Source organism: Choloepus didactylus, chromosome 12 (assembly GCF_015220235.1).
Source record: "Choloepus didactylus isolate mChoDid1 chromosome 12, mChoDid1.pri, whole genome shotgun sequence".
Classification (NCBI taxonomy): Eukaryota; Metazoa; Chordata; class Mammalia; order Pilosa; family Megalonychidae; genus Choloepus; species Choloepus didactylus.
In genome coordinates this window covers 74,818,518-74,833,803 of record NC_051318.1, presented here as the reverse complement: position 1 = coordinate 74,833,803, position 15,286 = coordinate 74,818,518, and the positions used below count along the sequence as shown (strand labels likewise).

The 15,286-nt window shown below is 35.3% G+C and overlaps 1 pseudogene; it reads right to left on the bottom strand.

The window, feature by feature from the left end:
* Positions 1-13,539: 13,539 nt before the first annotated feature.
* On the bottom strand, positions 13,540-14,548 carry LOC119507394 (annotated as a pseudogene).
* Between the last annotated feature and the right edge of the window lie 738 nt (positions 14,549-15,286).

Sequence of the window (15,286 nt, the reverse complement as noted above, 5' to 3'; positions counted from 1 at the left end):
AGAATCAACAGCATGCATGACACTCATAATAAATTGGGAAGACAAATATAAATATGACAACTTGGAGTCAAAAGGATACACTCTAGTAGGAGGATACAGATAAATAACACATGATAAACTATAAAATATGAGGATGTAAGAACATCTTCCTGAGTCTTCTGAAGGATTATAATGAGACATCACAAAGAAGGCCATGTTTGAAAAGGAGTTTGAAGTACAAGTATGGATTTTTTACAGATGGACAAAGGAAAATAATATCTGAAGTAGAGGGAAGAGAATATATAAATGCAGGTATACACAAAATAGTGTAATTTGTGAAGGAAAGGATGAATTCTGCTTTGTGGAAAAGGCATAAGATGCAAGTATTAAAATGGCAGGATCTTGGCTAGATTAAAAGCTAAATAATAGATGTTATATTTGGCATAGACAGTATATTGTCAGAATCACACGTTATTCAACACCTTTTGTTTGTCTATCTAGTATCTGTTTTTGCCTTCCCTATGTACCACAATTTTCCTCAAAATAACCCACCTTCATATTCTTAGTCAAAAATTAGGTGAGTGTTCTCTGTGTCTATGGCCAAAATGTAACTCATATCTGGCCAGTCAGCCAATCAGAGTAAAATATTTGCCATATCATAGTGACTGGTTCAAACATTATATAATGACATAATAAAATCAAATTATGTTTATGAGATTATTTTTCTGTGACTGTTGGGAGACATAACAATAGTTCATTCCACTACCAATATTCCGCTATCTATGGCAATGCTTAACTTACTTAGGAAATGATGATTTTTATAAAGTAAGATGCCTGGCAAAACTAGTCACAATTCCTCTCTGGAGAAAAAAAAACATGTCCTTAGTTAGGACTCAAAGTTCATACAAATACTTGCATAAATAAAATTTCTGGTGCCCAGTTAAAATAACCAGCACATGAGGAGAAAAAGAGAAGCCCATGAAAATAGACTTACATAGAAACAGAGTGTCAAATTAGATGAACAGATTTCAAATTAATTGTGCCTACAAAGATCAAAGAGCTATGAGAAAAAAAAAATGAGAATTTTGGCAGTGTAACTGGAAATCATGGAGGAAAACACATAGAAGTTGTAGAACTCGAAAACAAAATAACTGGGAAATGTCTGCTTCCAACAAATAAGGAGTTACGGGGAGTACATCTACCCTTCCCCCCAAAAAAAGAAAAAAACAGAAAAAAAATTATGAAAAGATGTTCAAGAAACTGGGCAGAAAATAAAGGACTGTGATCTTTGAGAAGAAGAAAACAAATGAGGTGAGCCTAACAATTGCCCTAATGTATAGCCTTGAGAGACTTTCCAGGTGATTGATAAGAGAGGGTGGACCCAGGAGGGGTCCAGTGGACACTCTGTGTTGAGAATATGGAAGTGAGAACACAGTGAAACCAAGACAGCCAGGCTTTGCATAGCAGCATCAAAGACATAAGAGACCTGAACAGAGAAGTAACTCCAGAGATGTGCAGAAATTCCACCAGCACAAGTTTAACACTGAGTACATAACAGCACTTTGGTGTGAAGAAACTACAAAAGGCAGTGAAAGTAAACAATATAACTTCTACAGTCAGTTTGTTCAAGCACCACAATTACATGGAACTTTGAACAGGAAGTGAGATATGGTAGGTCTGTATAGGTTAGAGTGAAATAGCAACACAGCCCAAACTAATTTGGGCAGAGAATAAAGATATATATTCGGGACCTCCCTGAGGAGATGGGGGAGGATGCAGAGGTGTTGGACTTCCTTACCTGGACTGTTGCTGATGTTCCCACAAACATTGGGGATGGACAGCTTCAGTGCTGAGCCCTCTGTCTTGGGTGCTACCCTTATGAAGCTTGCAAAGGAGAGGCTAAACCTGCTTCTAATTGTGCCTAAGAGTCTCCCCCTGGGTGCCTCTTTGATGCTTAGATATGGCCTCTCTCTGTCTAACTAAGCCACCTTGGCAGGTGATCTCACTGCCCTCCCCACTACATGGGAGCTGACTCCCAGGGGTGTAAATCTCCCTGGCAATGCAGGATATGACTCCCAGGGATGAATATGGACCCAGCATCATGGGATTGAGAACATCTTCTTGACCAAAAGGGTGATGCTAAATGAAATAAAGCTTCAGTGGCTAAGAGATTTCAAATGGAGTCTAGAGGTCACTCTGGTGGACATTCTTATACACTATACAGGTAACACCTCTTAGGTTTTAATGTATCGGAATAGCTAGACATAAATACCTGAAACTACTAAACTCCAACCCAGCAGTCTGGACTCCTGAAGACAATTATATAGTAATGTAGATTACAAGGGGTGACAGTGTGATTGTGAAGACCTTGTGGATCACACTCCCTTTATCCAGTGTATGGATGGATGAGTAGAAAAATGGGGACAAAAACTAAATGAAAAATAGGGTGGGATGGGGGGATGATTTGAGTGTTCTTTTTTATTTTTATTATTTATTCTTATTCTGATTCTTTCTGGTGTAAGGAAAATATTCAAAAATAGATTGGGGTGATGAATGCACAACTATTTAATGGTACTGTGAATGGTTGATTGTACACCATGGTTGATTGTATGGTACGTGAATATATCTCAATAAAACTGAATTTTTAAAAAATGTGGCATATACATACAATGTACTATTCAGCTGCAAAAAAGAATGAAGGATGGATTCATGCTACAACATGAATGGGCCTTGAAAAAATTATGCTAAATCAAAGAAGCTAGTCACAGAAGATGAAATATAGCATGATTATATCTATATGAAATGGAGACAGAAAGTGGTTCAGTGGATTCCTAGGGCTGGGAATGGGGATCAACTGCAAACAGGCAAAAAGAAACTTGGGAATGATGGAAATGTTTGAAAACTGGATTTTGGTGATGTTTGCACAATTCTATAAACTTACTAACAACCATTGAATTGTACAGTCAGTGGATGAATGTTATGGTAAATAGATTACATCTCAGTAAAGCTGTTTAATGAAAAAAAAAAAAAAAAAGAGGTAGTGAAAGAACCCACCTGCAAGAATTGGTGGAACAGTGCCCTAGCTTACTAAAAGCCAGGAATAGTGCCTACTTCTACCAGCCAGACTGGAAACTCCATTATTCACTGAACATAGTAGAGAGTACACAAAAAGACACTGCATCAATAGTGAAGAATAAATTCACCCTAAAGTGAGCATTGATTTTGTTCCACTTAACCAACCTTAAAAGTGAGATCCAAGAGGATCATACTGTTCCTAACTAAGCTAACCAATAAAAAAAGATCAACAATATTTATAGGAAAAACAAAATACCCAACACTCGATAGTCTAAAATTCATAATGTCTGGTATTCAGTTCAAAATTAGTAGTCACATAAGGGAGGAGGCAAATACTATATATTAAGAGGAGAAAAAGCAATCAATTAAAATGGACTTAGAACTGATACAGATTAGGATTATCAGGCAAGGAAATTAGATGACTTGCTACATCTGAATCTCCTATGATAAAAATATCAGTAGACTTGAAAGATTTTAGCAGACTCAAATCAAATTCATAAATGTGAAAACTAAAATATGTAAGATGAAAGTGCACTGGAATATATTAAAACTAGATTCTATATTGAATTTTAAAAGATTGGTAAAGTTGGCATAGTAATAGGAATAATTAAAAGGGAAAAAAAGAGATTTTTTTTTTAAATGAACAAAATACTATTGAATGATGAGATAACTTCAAGTTGCATACGATATGTGCAATTTGAGTACCTGAAGAAGAGTTACAGAAAAAACTATTTGAAGAAATAATTGCCAAAAGTTTCCAAATGTATGCAAACTGTAAACCCACAAATCCAAGAAGTTCAACGAAACCCAGATTTTAGAAACATGAAGAAAATATCACCATGGCACAGCATAATCAGTGAAATTTCTCAAAATGAGTGATAAAAAGAAAATCATAAAATGGCCAGAAGAAAAAGTCACATTTTGTTCAGTAGACAAAAGATAAGAAAGAGAATATTTCTTATTGCAAAAAATGTAAACAAAAGAACGTGGAAGAACATCTTTAAAATACTGTTGATCTAGAATTCTATACCCAGTGAAAATATCTTTCAAAAATACGAATGAAATAAAGGTTTTTTTAAGACCTCCCCCCAAAGAAGAAATGTCTTTTAAGCAGCAGGTCCACATTTCAAAAAAATATTAAAGGAAGTATTGAGGCAGAAGAAAATGATACCAGATGGAAACGTAGATCTATACAAAGAAATGAAGAATATAGAAAATGGTTAACTACATAGATAAAAACAGAAGATATTTTTCTCTTATTTAATTTTCCTCACAAGATAATTGTTTAACAAAAATAATCATATAGTATGAGAATTATGACATATGTAAAAGTAAAATATATGGCCACAAAAGCACAAAGCTCAGGATGCAAGAAATGAAAATACATTGTTGCAAGGTTCTTATACATGAAGTGGTATAATATCCCTTGAAGGAAGATTATGAAAAGTTAAAGATGTAACTATAGATGCCAAAGCAAGCATCTAAATTATTAGCCAATATTCCAACAAAGGAGATAAAAAGGAATTATACAATATTTTCAATTAATCTAAAAGAAGGGAGAAAAAACAGAGGAACAAATAACAGATAGACAAATAAAATATACACAGAAAGCTGCTATATTTAGCCTAACGATATCAATAATTGCATTAAATTTAAATAATCTAAATATCCCTAGTAAAAGGAAGACATTTTCAGATTGGATGAAATCATCAAGACCCAATTATATGACACCTATAATACACAAACTTTAAATTAAAGTAAAACGAAAACAACAAATACTAAAAGTAAAAAGGAAGGGAAAAGGTAAATCATTGCTTGCATTTATCAGCTTGGTATTGGAAGTTCTAAACAGTGCAATAGAGAAAACAAAAAGATAATCATTCAGATAAAAAAGGACGAAATGAAACAGTATTTATGGAGAATGACATATTGTCTTTGTAGAAATTGATATGGAAGCTACAAAAATCTTCTAGAATACTAGAATTATAAATTAGTTTAGTAAGGTTGTAAGTTACAAGATCATTTTAAAAAATCAATTGTATTTCTATATGAAAGCAACAAAAATTAGAAATTGAAATTAAAAAGACAGTATCTTTTTAGAGAGACATCAAAAATACAAAAATCTTAGGGATAAATCAATGACACAAAGATAACTAGAAGACTCCCTTCTACTTGGGGAAAACACAAACACCTCCAAACACACTTTCTAAATAACCATGGGCCAAAGAAGAAATCACAATGGAAACCAGAAAATATTTTGAGATGAATGAGAGTAAAAATTATAGATTGCCTAATGCTTATATTATAAAAATGTCTAAAAAACAATGAGCTAATCATCCTTTTCAAGAATTAAGAAAAATATCAAAGTAAAACATCAAAAGTATAGGAAGGGAAATACCTAATTAGAGAGAAAAAAATAAATGAACCGAAATGAAAACATACAAAAGAAAAAATTTAGTCAAAAATAGGTGTTCCATAAAAACTGATGAAATGGATAAACTTCTCTCAAAACGGAACAAGACAAAATTAACCAATACCAGAAATGGAAAAGGGGACATCAATACAGAACCAAAAGGCATTAAAAATATAAACTGGACAATATGAACACATGTATGCAAACACATTGGAAAGTTTAGGAAAAAATGGATGAACTGTTAGAAAAATGCAGCATACTAAAAGAAACACAAAAAGATAGAAAATCTGTATGATGCTATTACTATTTACAGATTAAAGTAATCTGTAATAATAATACAATAATAATAATAACATTAATGGTAATGGACTTTCCTACAACAAAAACTTCGGGCCTAGATATCATAACCAGTAAATTTTACCAAACAGTTAAGATACAACTGATTCCAATCTTACATTAACTCAGAAAAGAGATAAAGAGGATTAATTACTTTTAAAGAAACTCATCTAGCATTGATATTTTAAAAAGTTGAGTAGATTATAAGAGTCAGATGCCTATCTTCCCTATGAGCTTAGATGCAAAAATCATAATCAAAATATTACCAAACAGGATCCCCAAACCAAATTGTTCCCACCCCAACACCCTAGGAAGGTTAAGATGACTTAATGATAGCAAATACATCAATAAGTTTTACCACAATGGCAGAAAAAAAGATCATATGACCTTCTCAATATATGCAAAAGAAAAAGAGCATGTGAACAAAATCAACATTTTTCACAATAAAATTTAATATTCTCAGAGCAATAATGAAATTGAGGAGAACTTCTTTAATCTGATAAGGGGTCTTTTACAAAAACTGTATAGTAAAAAGTATACTTAACAGATTAATGTGGAAAAAAATTTCTGTACATCAAATATAAGAGAAGCAAAACTAGCACTACTATTATTCAGATTATATTGAAAGTTTTTAGCAATTGCAGTGAAAAAAGAAATATTAATTTTAAAACACATAAGTATTGGGAAAAAAAACAGTATTAAACCTACCAAATAGGATTGCATATATGAAATTCCAAAATAATTTGCAAAAAAAAATTGGAATGAATAAGCATGTTCAGCAATTGCTATAGTCAATGCGCAAAATCTAATTCATCTCTGCATCACAGCCAAAAAAATTAAAAAATGGAAAACTTATAAAATATATCTTTAAAATATCATCTAAAATATTAAATACCTAGAAGAAAAAAAAAATCAACCACATAGGATCTATATTATAAAAATTGAGAAAAATAAAATATCAAAGTAAATGAAATAATAAGCCATTGTCATGAAATCAAAGACTAAATCTTTTAAAAATATGGATTCTCTTCATAGTGATCTATAATCCAATAAAATCTGGACCAAAGACCAATAGTTGTTTTTGTAGAAAGTAACAAAATGCTTCTAAAATATTTAAAAATGCAAAGGGATAAATATAACCAAGACAATTGTGGGGGGAGGGGGGAAAAGAACAATCTAGGAGGACATATTCTGCTAGATATTATGATTATTTTCAAGTTATGTTAATTAATCAGTATGTTATTGGTGCAAGAAGGGACAAATATTTCTTTGTTTTAATTTCCTAAGACTGCCATAACAAATTTGCAAAAACTAGGTGACTTACAACAGCAGAAATTTATTCTCTTACTGTTCTGGAGGCACGAAGTAAGAAATCCAGGTTTTGGCAGGGTCGGATCCTTCTGGAAGCTCTCAAGGAGAATCTGCTCCATGCCTCATTATCCTAGACTCTGATGGTGGCCAGCAGGCCTTGGCATGTGAGGCTTGTGACTGCAACTTTCCAGTCTCTACCTCTGTCATCACAAGGCCGCCTTTCCTGTGTCTGTCTCTCTGTGTGTTTTCTCTTTCTGATTTATTACAGAACATATCTCAAAAAAACTGTGTGTCATATTCTGAGGTTCCAGATAGACCTGAGTATTTGGGGAACATGATTTAACCCACTACAGTCTATGAAACAGAATATCCTCCTTTATATGTGGACCACTGATTTATGAAAAAGGAGTCCTAACAATCTGTGGGAAATGAACGTATAGATGCTCACTAAGTAGCACTTGGTCAATTGGTTACTTATATGGAATTTCTTAAAAAAAAAAAAAGAAATAAACTGTACCTCACTCTGTATCAAACTAAACACAGAAATAAACAAAACAAAACCTTGAATCCAGGAGGATTTTAGACGTATATCTGATAGTTATAACTTTTAGATAATGTGGTGGTTTAAAGCTGTGTGTACCCCAGAAAAGAATGTTCTTAAACCTAATCCATTCCTGTGGGTGTGGACCCATTGTAAGTAGGAATATTGGTGAGGCTATTTAAAGTAAGGTGTGACCCACCTGATTCAGAGTGGGTCTTAATCCTCTTAGTGGAGTCCTTTATAAGAGAATGAAATTCACACAAAGAGAAAGAAAGCCACAGAAGCAAGAAGCAGAAAGCAATGAAACCCCAAAGACAAAAGAGAGACCAGCAGATGCCGCCATGTGCCTTGCCATGTGACAGAGGAGTCCAGGATCACTGGCAGCTGGTTTTCAGGAAGAAAGCATCATCTTTATGATGCCTTGATTTGGACATTTTCACAGCTTCAAAACTATAAATTTGTAAGCTAATAAATTCCCGTAGATAAAACCAACACATTTCATAGTATCTGCTTCAAGCAGTTTAGCAAATTAAAACAGATAATAATATAGCTTTAGATAAGAATAAAGGAAAACATTTTAATGAATTTATAGTAGGAAAAGCCTTTTAAAATAGGTTCTAATAGACATAATCAAATAATAATATATAAATTTTCAACAATATGATTTTTCAATTAGGAAGTTCTGCCTATCAAATGATAGTGAAAGTGCAAGCCATAGAGTGGGAGTACATATTTTAACACATATTGTGGACAAAAGCTGGTATCCCGAAAATACATCAAAACACCAAAACCTAACAAGAAAAAGACAGACAATTCAATAAAAAATGAGCAAGAAACTTGAAAATGTTTTTCACAAAAAAGATGTCCAAATGACAGTACAAATATTAAAAAGCATTCAAACTCACTAGTAATCAGGAAAATATAAATTATATCAACTAGATACCTCTATACTCCCAACAAAATTGCTTAAATCCCCAAATGTTATCAAGCACATGGGGAACTGGACCTTTCCATACTGCTGGTAGTTGTATAAAGTGGTATAATCATTTTGCAAAGTGCTCTAGAATTATCCACAAAATTTGAATATATGCACACTACCTGAGCAAGCAATTCCATCCCTAGGCATATCCCCAACAGAAATGTATCACAGGAGACAGATGTAAGAATGTTCATAGTGATGTCTTCCTCAGTAATCTCAAAAGGAAACAATACACACATACAATGTGGTGTAGTCATGTAATAGTTCTAACGAGCAATGAATATGTATGATATACAACTATGTACCCAATATGGATGAACGTCACAAACTTAATATTGTGCAAGGGAAGTCTACACAAAAGAGTACAAAATGCCTAATTCCATTTACAGCAAATAAAAAAAAACAAAACAAGCAAAACTATGCTATAAAGTCAGATTTAAGTGACAGCTATGTAAGGAAAATCAGCAAAGAGATTATCCTTCATGTCAGGAAAATGTCTTCCTAGGGTGAGTCTTTAGGAGGGATAATGATTAAGATAGGGCACAATGTGGGGGGCTATATTTCTCAACCCGAGTTACAATTGGTTACAACTGTGTTCATTTTGTTTTGGAGTGGCAGGGGTGGGGGTGAGGGGCATGGTTCTGCGTGGGGGTTGTGCGCAGTATCATTTGCACATTTCTCTATATCATTTCTCATTTTTAAAAAGTTTAAAAATAAAATGATTTCATAATCATAAAGTATTTTTGTAAATCAGAAAAAAATGCATTGCCAAATCTCATGATTCCCAATAACTTTAATCAGGTTGTAATGAATCTTAGACTTGAAGTTTGAAAGCATATATTTAAATTTTGCACTGAAAATCCATATGCATTTTACAAAGTACTTTCATCTCTCAGTCTCAGTTTCATCTTTAGGAAGAAAACAAAAACATTAAAAGAAAAAAGGAAAACATATCTCAGAAGTTATTATGGGCATTAAATAGGGTAATGCTGATTTTGCATCAGAAATATATATATGTCAAGGTCAGCCTCTTCTGTCATTTTATTGCTACAGTCTCCTTTTACCAGAATAATTCCAAAATATGGAATTCTTTTGTTTCAACAGCATCCTCTAACATAGTTTTCTTTTTGTAAAACAAATTGATAGCATCTGTTCTCTTACTATTTTGCTTGGAACCCCTTCACTACAGGATGAAGTTCAATTTCCTGAGCATGACATAGAAGGCTGTTTTCTGATTCTACATTTCACTCCTCTCTACTCTCATTTTCCACAAATCTGCCTCATGAAACCTGTTCTTCCACCACAAGAACTCTTCAGTTACCCATGCTCCTTTTTATTCCATATATCCGAACGAAGTGGCTGAAATGCACCCACCTATCTTCTCTGTCTGTCAAATCCTTATTCATCCTTGCAGATACAACAAAAATTCCTCTCCTTTATGAAATTTTATGGGCTTCCTCTGGAATAGTCAATGTCTACTCTCAGTACTCAGTCGATGTGTCTGTGTAATTCTGGGGGAAATCTGGCCTGATCCATTAGTCTGCACCTAGATTACTTGCAAGCCAAGTTTTAGAACTTCACTGGTATTCCCATGGAAGTGATTTTTTTCTTTATTTTAATATGTTCAAGAAAAAAATAAAGAGAAAAGAAATAAGAACTGTCAGTGGTGAGGAAAGAAAGAAAAAAAGGTCAGTTTTAGAGTGTTCTTTCCCTTTTGCCTTGTGATACTCACATGATTTTATTGCTGTATCAAAGATTTCACAAGAGAAGACAGCAAAAAGTATGCCTTAGAGTTAGCTTTACTTGTGATTAGAAGAGTGGTTACTCTCAGTCAAAATATAGGCATTCTTTCTATCTCTAAGCCCAATTCAGCAAATAAATTCATTAACTTACCTGCATGGGGGACATGACTCCCAGGGGAATGAATCTCCCTGGTGACATGGGACACAACTCCCAGGAATGAGCCTGAGCCTGGCCCTGGCAGCAAGGGATTGAAAATGCCTGCCTGACAAAAAGGGGGATAAAAGAAAGGTAACAAGCTGAGGTCACAGTGGCCGAGAGATCCCAAATACAGTCAAGAGGCTACCCTGGAGGTTTCTCTTATGCAAGCTCCAACTAGACATCCCAAATGGCCACAGCATGCCATGCCCTTACCAAATGTAGGCCCCAAATAACTAGGTCCTTACTTGAGATTCTATGAAGATTCACTCTCTAAGTTTTAGCTCTCAGAAACTTAAATCCACCAGACTGTTCCTATTCCAGACAAGTCCTAAAACCCAGAGTCTTTAAGAACAACAGTCAGATGCATCCCCCTTCCCCATACTTTCGATACCCACTTTCAGTAAAAACAAGTTAGGGTAGTCACTGGAGAGATGGAAAAAGAGATTAAGTGAGAGGAAGAGGTAGCAACAAACAAGATTTAACAAAGGTCTATGAATACTGAAACTTTATATAAATATATGTGTATATACATATGTATTTTAGATGCAGGAGTGGTGGAGTAGCTGGAAGGAGGTAAATGACATAGTGGAACTATAACTTATAACATTCTTGGAAATTTGCTCTATAGCTACTCATTGAATTGTGCTTTGAAAGCCTTCACCTTTCTGTATCTACTGTATGTTGCATAATAAGGAAAGGACTGAAACTGTGGAACTGTATCCCATAACACTTTTGAAATTACCTATATATAAACTGCTTGTTGAGCTGTACATCAAAAGTTAACACCTTTCCATATGCATGTTATATTTTACAATAATGGAAATAGCTGAAATTGTGGAACTTTGACCCATGACATTCTTTGAAATTTTCTTTCTAACTACTTGTTAAATCATACTTGGAAAGTGATCACTGTTATGTATATATGTTAAAGTTCACAATAAAAAATGCATTAAAAAATACAGGCACTCATTGAATTCTAGGCAACTTGTGAAGGTGGGCAGATACCTGGAAGCTTTGTACCCAACAAAGTCTCCTGGAAGTATAGGATGGTTACCAGGGCAGAGAGGTTATCATTCACAACTTTGATAATGGTGAGCAAGAAAATGGACAATTCAAACATGAGATTGCTACAGGATGTTTAGTGAATTTAAGGTGTACACAGTTCCTCTTCTATTTTATGCCAGGAACCATGGTAGGTGATAGTTGACAGTTATTCCTAGATACTGTTTTATGTAGATTATACTCCTTTTTGAGATTCTGGGCACTTACAAGTTGGAAATGGTATTCCACTTTGACAGAAGTATAAATGCATAATTGAGATATATCACATAAAAGATGCTTTACATCAGTATAATTCCTCTGTGAAATTGTGTAAGTTTCAACTGTTGTCAGTACTATATCTGACATAGAACAGAATGTTATACTATAATTTATATTCATGGCTTTCTTCTCTATCAATTAATAAAGGTAAAACTTTTTGTATATTTTTAAATCTTTCTTTGTAGCTCAGTTCTTGGCACAGAAAGTTTGTCAAATGAATGTTCCATTGAAATATGTGTGAAACTGCTTTGAAATTTCCAACATGCTGTACACACAATTTTTATAATAGGTAGTTGTTGCAGTAGTCTCACTCTGAATTTAATATTACTGTCTGACAGTATACCACTCTTTAACTTTTATTTTAGAAAGTCATCTTCGAACATTCCATTTTTGCATAGGTGAGCACACTTTAACCTATTTTATTATTGCTTTTATAAAACTAATTATAAGCATGCTTCTTTCTATTTTTTCCATTTTTTTTTTAATTTTAAGCAGTTTTATTGATATATATTCACATATCATACAATCCATCCAAAGTGTGCAATCAGTGGCTCACAGTATCATCACATAGCTGTGCATTCATCACCACAATCAATTTTAGAACATTTTCATTACTCTAAAACAAAAACAAACAAACAAAAAACATACCAAACCCGTTATGCACAAAGAAGTAGAAATTAAATTATAGTCAATGCAAGTTAGCAGGTTTCTCCAACATAGTCCCTAGTCCACACTGTCAAACACTTATATAGAGGAGGAATCAATTCTGATGATGTTTGCTACCCAGGTCAAATCTTGTTTTATCCATACTACATTTCATTCTTGCTTAACTGAATTTTACTAAGATATATTTTCCCTCTAGAATAGTAGGCATATGCACTAATTTTAGAATACATGGCCTACTGAGTAATGCTCAGGAGAATTGGAAGGCATCCTCCCATGATAACACCACTTTCATATAAAAATTTGCCCTTGTAAGAAGCAGCTTTATCACCAACCTGTAATTTTAGTGTGAAACTGGGAAGCCTTTTAATAGATTGAGGGTTTATTTGAAACCAATGTATTTCACAATCCACCATTTTTTCTGACAATTAGCATTTCCATGGACCTTTTATTGAAGTTTGGTTTCAGCTAATTTGGAAGACAATTGTTTATTTCATATAAATACTCATCTGGGACATGCAAAGCAAATTTTGGATTCCCTGTGTCTTCCCAATCATTAGGAGACAATTCTCCACGGGTCTCTCTATTTTTGCATATCTTGAAAGAGAGTTACTGACTGCCCTTTTCCTGGGAATATATGTTGGTTTGTTTGTTTTTAATTAATAGATTTTATTTTTAGAGCTGTTAGAAGTTTGTAGAAAATTGAGCATACAGTATAGCATTTTTCTATAAGTTTTGACAAATGTATCATTTAGCCGTCATTACTGTATCATACAGAATAACTGCACTGCCTTAAAAATCTCCTGTGCTCCACTTTTTCATCCCTTTCTCCCACTCTTCAAATATCAGGCAACCATAGCAACCATGCTTGTTTTTTTTTTTTTTTTTTTTGTTTGTTTTTTTTTGTTTTATCTTCCACCTCAGTGTTTTACTGAGACCAGCACAAGGGGCACATGAAGCACAAGGACTCCAGTGCCACTCCTAGAAGCAATCCACAAGATTTTCCTTGTAGACGTCATCACTGTAGACAGTCTCGGTCCTCTTGTCCTGGTGGCAACACTTAGGGCTGTTCTGGACAGTGAGGGAGCCCCAGACAGACTTGCCAGTAGCAGCGTCCAACACGGGCTGTTTGTGGGCAATGCTGACTTTGAGCTGTACAGGCTCCACCTGGGTTCCACTGAGCGCAGCTATGGCCTGATCTGCTGACTCCATCTCTTCATAGGTGACGAAGGCACAGTTTCTGGCTGGGTCCATGGAGAGGCCAATGATGTTTCCAAAGGGGGAGACGGCCCCACAGAGGAGGGTGGGAGTTATGTCTTCTCCATACAGATAGACGGTATTCCCCTTCCGAGTGGCCGGGTATTCAGGGAACAAGTCCGACCTGCGGAAGGGGCCCTCTGGGTCTCGGTCTTGGTTCTGCTCTTGACTGTGGTCCAGACTGTGGCTTCAGGGAGGTGAAGCTGAAGAGCGGGTGCTGCCACGTTCTTCATAGCCCCAGATGAAGCTTCGTGGGGTCCATCCCCAGTCCCTGGGCCCTCTGCTTCTTCCCCATCAGGCCCCAGTTCCCAAAGCCAGTCGCTGGAAACACAAAACTCTCATATAGACATTTTCTCTGGGGACATCGGGATGACTCGTGCAGATCATTCTTCTGGAATAGCTGAAAGGCTGAAAAGTGGGGAGTGGGCCCTTCTCGGGGTCCTTTAACATCCCCTCTAAGGTTCGAGAATGTTTAAAGTCCGAGTTCTTGGTCTCGACCTTGGTGGCACTGATGGCCACTGACATCACCAGGGGCTTTGCCTGCTCTGTTGTTGTGGCTGTGTCCACCACAGGCTGCTCCAACAGTGAGTGTTTGACATTGCTCTGGGTGGCTGTGCTGCCACTACTTCAGAGCCAGCAATGCCTTTTTCTTTTTCTTGAGTTTGTTGAGTTTCTTCTGCAGAGCCTCCTCCTCCTCCTTGCTCAGTCCGGGGGGTATCACCAACATGGTACCTCTGGGGTGGGGCTGGAACCAGGCCCCTATGGTCTTGGGCAGCACCCATGCCAGTCAGCCATCATCGTTTTACTGCCTATAGAATTTTGTATTTTACAGAATATCATATAGTTGGAATCATGCGTATGTAGCCTTTTCAAGGTGGCTTCTTTCACTAAGCAATATGCATTTATGGTTTCCCCATATCTTTCCATGGCTTAATAGCTCATTTCCTTTTATCCTTGAATAATATTCTGTTGTGTGGTTGTAACACAGTTTATCCATTCACTTTTTTTTTAAGGGCTTCTTGGTTGTGTCGAGGTTTTGGCAAGTGTGAATAAAGCTGCTATAAACCTTTGTGTATTTGCATGGCTGAGTTTTCAATTCATTTGTGTAAATATCTAGGAGTGCAATCCCTAGATGATATAATAACACTATGTTTAGCTTTGTAAGAAAGTGTCAAACTGTTTTCCAAAGTGGCTGTAACATTTTGCATACTGACCAGTAATGAATTAGCGTTCCTGCTGTTCCAAATCTTTGTCAGCATTTGGTGATGTCAGTGTTTGGATTTTAGCCATTTTAAGAGATGTGTGATGGTATCTCATTGTTATTTTAATTACATTTCCCTAATGATATATGTTGTTAAGTGTTTCATAATGTGATTATTTTCTACCTGCATATCATCTTTGATGAGCTGTCTGTTCTGATCTTTTGCCTGTTTTTTTTTTTTTTTTTTTTTTTTTGTAGCAATGTAAATGG